The sequence below is a fragment of the Trachurus trachurus genome, assembly GCF_905171665.1.
Source record: "Trachurus trachurus genome assembly, chromosome: 15".
NCBI lineage: Eukaryota > Metazoa > Chordata > Actinopteri > Carangiformes > Carangidae > Trachurus > Trachurus trachurus.
The window spans coordinates 12,944,899-12,951,339 of NC_139906.1; positions in this window are offsets into that span (position 1 = coordinate 12,944,899).

Below are 6,441 nucleotides of genomic sequence, written 5' to 3' on the forward strand. Positions count from 1 at the left end.
TTGTCCTGCTAAACACTGTGTGAATGTCATCCGGTCAGAGAAGCCTGTATCTTCTCTTCTCTTCTCTTCTCTTCTCTTCTCTTCTCTTCTCTTCTCTTCTCTTCTCTTCTCTTCTCTTCTCTTCTCTTCTCTTCTCTTCTCTTCTCTTCTCTTCTCTTCTCTGTCACTCTTTTTCCAACCCCCTTGCTCCCTCTGTTTACCTCCTCCTCTGGTAGTGACTGAACAGAGCTCACTTGCAATTCAAATGGGCTCATGTGTGATTGTGTGTGTGTGTGTGTGTATATTTGTGTATCTGTATGTGCAATCTGAGAGTGAGGGAGCAAGTGGGTGAGTGTAAGGGGGCTGACGGTGAGGTTGCTGAAAGGGGGTGGTGGTGAAAAGAGAGAGAGAGGGAAAGAGAGAGTGTATGTTAAGGGGAGGTGATGTAAAAGTTAAATACATTAACCATTTTGTGGCTGCGCTGATAACATCTGTATTAGGAGAAGGCTTCAGACTGCATGTTGGAGGTTACACCGTCTTTGTGCCCTTATCTCTTGTTCAATCAGGTGCACAGACTGCCTCATTATGGACATGTTTAAATGGAGGATGGGCACTTAATGGATTATGTGGCTCCTTGCTTTAAACTAATTAAAAACTGTTCCACGTAAAACTAATAGAGGCGTTTCTAAAACTGCTACAAACATTTGTGCAGCAAAATTGAATTTGTGACCTTTATTTTTCATTATATTTCCAGATGAAAAAACTGTATTTGCCTTTTTTAAAGATAAGAAATTTAAAACAATGAAAAAGAGTGTCCACAATACAGCCTCTTTTTTTTTTATTGCACATGATTTTCTACAACATAGCCTATCTTTATTGTAACCTTAAAGAAAGCTCATACGTAGGCTATAGATTTTAGCTGGAGGGTTTTAGATACTATCACATGTGGATGAGTGATCCCTGAGGGATTTCATTGGATTTTTAGGGTGTTGCTTGGATTCAATTTCACTGGATCACTGGATTTGGGGTTCAGGTCTTCTTCCATCAAAGGAAAGGAAAAGTAGGTACACAACACAGACTGTAGGCTACATAAATGCACATCTGTCACTGCTGTTTATTTCCTCCGTTATTGCACGGGTCAGACTGCAGCAAAAGTGCAATAACAAACATTTTATTTTAGCTGCTGGTTCATATAATTTGCATATAATTGGTACATGTAAGTTGACAGAAAACAAGAGAACACATTTCTATCCTTATCAGTTCACACTTACCCTCGTAATTTCATCCTAGTTAGCAGCTAAATTCTAACACTTAAAGTAGCACATATCTAAGCTTATGTTGCTCATTAAGAATATATCCATACTTCATAGATGAAAAGTTTGACATTTTGGCAAATATTCTTATTCACTTTCTTGCTAAGGTTTAGAGACAAATATCAACAGCACCCTATAAAAAGGTTGATTAGCCTAATATTTTGCAAAGACTTGAAGCAAACAGCTGGCCTGGTTAAAGCTGAGAAATTATGCTTACTTGCATTTTCAAAACTATCTAATTCACTCCTTCCAAAAAAAAAAAAAAAATCTGAAAAACAAGTTGTTGTTTTTTATCAAGTGTGTGTTCAGCTATTTCTTGGCAGGAAGTGACAACTTTTTCTCAGTTTCTAGTCTTTGTGCTAAGCTAACTAGACATCTGTTGCTTCATAGTGACTGTGCAGACACAAGTCTTACTCTCAGCCAAAAGGGAAATAAGTATATTTCCTAAAAGGTCAAACTATTCCCCTCAAATTTAAACCTCCTTAAGTCTCAGTAAACTTTTTCATATGAATCTTTATATAATTGATTTCAGTCTTGCTGAAGTTAGGGGGAAATTGTTGCATTTAGTCAGCTATGCTGAGTAGCTAGTGCTTGATCCAGAGTGAATCCACCAGCCCATAGAGTTGAAATTAAAAACCCTCGCTCCCGTGCATGTTACACTGCGTAATGAACTGAAAATCTAGCCGACAGGGACTATTTATACAGTCTGTATACGGGACAGACATATTGAAGGCTTTATGTCCTCCACCTATGGGTCAAGTGTAGATCTCAGAGGACTGGGGGTGTATTCATATCAGTGGCTCTCCAACCCCACCCAGCCCTCTCATCTCCACACAATGGTGGGCCTCATGTACCGTGCTCTCTCCCCTCGGCTCTTTAATCAATATCATCAGGAAAAGAGAAGGAGGCCCGCCACATTGTGTGCTAACTCCCCCTTTTTCCATTCTGTGATGGGGCCTTTTCTCACTCATTCACCAGGTACTTCACTGTAGGGCTATTGAGGTCGCTCTGAATGGGACCCACTCCACCCAGAGGGAATATTGTCTGACCACGGGCTAAAACCTGAGAGACCCCACCTCTCCGCCTTCCCTCCTGTCTCTGTCTGCCCATCTCTGCCTGCAACATCACTTCAAAGAAGAATAAAAGATGTGGCACATGAGCGCTATAAATAAATGTATCACTTCAGTGGCCACAACTGGTCCTTTTTTTTTTTTTTTTTTCGAGTGAGGACCCTTTGCTGCGGCTGGACTCTCTTTCAAAGCCACCAGTCTTCCTCTCTGTATCCCTCTCCATTCGCTGGCCCACTTTACAGTCCCTAAGAAGTTCTGAAAGTCGGCAGTCTGGCAGAGCACGATACGGCGGCTGCTTTTGAAGACTGGATGGTGATTAACCTTAGAGAGATTATTGCTCACATACAACTCTCCGTTCTGACAACTTTTATGCTGTTTTTTTTTTTTTTTTTTTTTTTTTTTTTAGGGGATGGAGGGTGTTGGAGAGGGGGGTGGTGGAGGTGGTTTGGTTTGAAAATGACATTGTAGCCTGTTTTTCCAACACTCTGGACATCTGTTGGACATCTGTCCAACCTGGAAGTGATGCACAGGCTTGGGTGTCACACTCGCACAAGCTCTGTCATACACACACACACACACACACACACACACACACACACACACACACACACACACACACACACACACACACACACACACACACACACACACACACACACACACACACACACACACATACACACACACACACACAAACACATCCTCTCTCTGTTTCCGCGCCATCATGACTGGCCTGAATATGTCTTTTGATCCCACAGCCCAGCCCACCCACCCACCCACCCACCAGACCCACTCCTTGTGTTGTCCTTTAATTATTTATCGTCACACAGTCACCGGACAAACTCCATCCACAGAGAAAGCGACAGAAAGTGAGAGTAAAAATTTCATTTGGCATAACTGCATGAAAAGAAGCTGCAAAACCGGCCTTTTCATCTATTATTGATGTGTGCTTACAAGCCATGCATAATGCAGGGGGCCGTCTTTATGACAACCATGTATTAAATATCATGTTCTGGGGTCGGGGGGCCCTGGGCTGCGTGCTTTAAGTGCCACAGTTAGTTGTTTTTTTCGTTGTTGTTTTTTTTTTTTTTACAGAGTAACAGCCAGCATGGACAGCAAAGAGAGAAATGGGGCTTGATAGCGAGAGAAAGCGATAGAGGGAGATTGACAGGGAGATGAGATGAAATGGGGGGGTGGGGGGGAGGGAGTTGTGCTAGCTGACAACGGGTTAACAGGAATCTTTATTTTTAACAACATGTCATCACCAGCCGCCCATCTGCTCCTGTGCTGTCAGAGTCCCTCGGGAGTGTGTGTTAAATGTGTGAGGGAGAGGGAGAAAGAGGGAGATGCGAGCAAGCCATCACAGATCAGATCACTGATCAGTACTCAAAGGAGGAGGAGGAGGAGGAGGAGGAGGAGGGGAGAGGACAAGGTTAGAGAGGTGGGTGGCACACAGATATCCCTCTCCTCTAATATCAAATGGGGTGTGACAGGAGGGGTGAGGACAGTAGCAGTGGGAGTGGAGGTGAACAGTGCGTGTGTGTGCGTGTGTGTGAGGTGGATCAATCTACAGATGCCCTCTCTCTCTCTCTGTGTGTTTGGATGGGGGGATGGAAGGAGGTGGAGATGGTGGTCTGGAGGTAATGAAAGGGAATCTATTAACACAGAGGAGGTGGGAAAGGGGGGATATGAGGAAACACAAAGAAAGAACAGCGGTGAAGAAGAGGAGGAGGAGGAGGAGGTGTGTAGGCTATGCCGGACCTCCAGGGGTGGCCTGGCCTCAGCAACTTATTTTTTTTTCTCCCCCCACTGGATTAAGGGAATGGTCCCTGGGGAAGAGGGAAGCAATTGAGGAGAGATGTATTTTGGTGGAGGTAGTTGGGAATGGGAGTGAGGAGGAGGGGGTGGTGGTGGATGTGGAGGTGGACTTTGTATCCAGAGAGACAGGACCAACAGCTCGCCGTTCCGCAGGTCACTCATCATTAGCAAATACACTTTCATTTCGATTCAGTACAGTTAATCTCTTTCGCTTTTGTTCTGTTTTTATGTCTGTTTTCCCTCTCCCCCACAGTTTACGCTTGTTTTTCACAGTGTCTGCCAAAGCTGCAGCAGCTCTCCACTGGTCCACTCCGCTTTACCAAAAGTTTGGATGGAACGAAAAACATCTTGTTTTGATATTTATGATGATGCGCTTTCTTTTTTTTTTTTTGCACAACATGTAGAGAGCAGAACTCGTTCCTCATTTTTTTCCTTGCGTCTGCACTGGATCTGCATCTCATATTGAGGACTGAAATCTCTCCTCCTTTCGTCATCTTCCTCCCAGTGTCTTACTCTCTCTCTCCCCCCCGCCCCTATCCTTCAGGCATGGTAAATGTGAAGGCTAATTAGTCCAGATAAACCAGTCATACCAAACATCCCACCCCAGGCCACACACACACACACACCCTCTTATTGATCTTATAGCACCAAAACAAGCACAGCCACCCACAAATTCACACACACAAAACAGAAAGCAAACAAAAAACGATGCAACAAGAGTTTTTAGAGCATCGTGTATTATAGATGGAGGAGCATATACCTACAAATAGTGAGTTTGGATTATGCAAGTTTGTTTGACCTTGACAGAGGTCAAGTGTGTCAGGTATTCTGCTCCATGCTACAAGATGCTATTTCCAGAGCCGAGTGTAACGGAAGTGTTTTCCGGCATCGAAACCTTTTTTCTTCCGATTCCTCTTCTCCTGAGTTACTCCCGCTTCCTCAGTCATCCCTTCCCCCTCTCACTCTCCATTCTCAGTCTTTCCCTCATTTCTGATCCATTTTTTATGCATTACTCCATTACTCTCAACTCCCATTTACAGTGCATTACCTCCTCCCATCTTTCACAAACACACTCTCTGTTTCCTTCAGTCACTTTGCCTTGCTCCTTCCCTTCCCTCCCTTGCTTCTCCTCCAGTGCATTATGACACTTTCCTCTACTTCTCCCCTTCACCCTCTTTATTATCTCTTTGTCTCTACTCTGGTCACGTCATCTCATATGAAGCCCCCCCCCCCTCCCCATCTTTATTTCCCTCTAGTTTGTCATTCTCTGTACATCAAGCTGTCCGTCTGCGTTACTGTCCTCCTCCCCTTTAATTAGCTATTCAAAGCACGCCATGTAATTGGGATTTAATACTGCCCATTGTCTCCGCTCTTTTACAACACAAATGTACAAAATGTCAGATAATGTAATTAACAATTACTGGCGGTCAGTCTGTCCAGACATTTATTTCTCCCACACATGAGTGCACAGACAACCAGCAGACTCTGAAATTTAACGACACAATAAATCACAATATTACAAGTTGCTTGACGGAAAGAAACAGCTGAGTGACCACTGTGCACAGACGCCATCTTTACATTCAGTAAATCTGATCATGTTGTTTCTGCAACAGTAGAGATGCAGGAGTTCATGGTTGTTTTCTTGCGTCAAAAGTTTTTATCTTTGACTGAAGGACACAGCTTACGGGAGCCCATCTTCATTGCTGTGGATAAAAAACACACACACACTTTGGTTTGGTTATAAGTGAGCCAAATTTATCTTGGAAAAACCATTTGTAACTGAATTTTATGATAATTAATTACTAGATAAAACAAAAATCTCAGTATTACGTATTAAAAGAGCACTGTGTGAAATCAGATAATGGCCACAAAGACGTGAATTTCTTGAAATGAAATCACCAAAACTATGGAAAAAATGAAGGAATGTGAATGTTGAAATGTAAATACAACTGAATTTGAAATCTGAATTTATGTATTACTGTAAGTATTCTTATAGTTCACAAATTGATGTAAATTGAGTCAGTCTATGCCCTGAGTGTTCCAAGCTTTATTCAATCTTTTCAAATGGAGCTTCAAGTTCTGCCCAATTTAACTAATTGAGACAAAATCTAAGATGATGTTCATATCCGAACATGATATGAATGATAATGCCATTTGGGTTAATTTCCTTGGCGTCAGTACGTCAGTAAGAATTATAGAATCTTAACCTCTACTGCATCAATTTTTGCCATTGATTTTGTATGTCCTACAACAAATTGCGC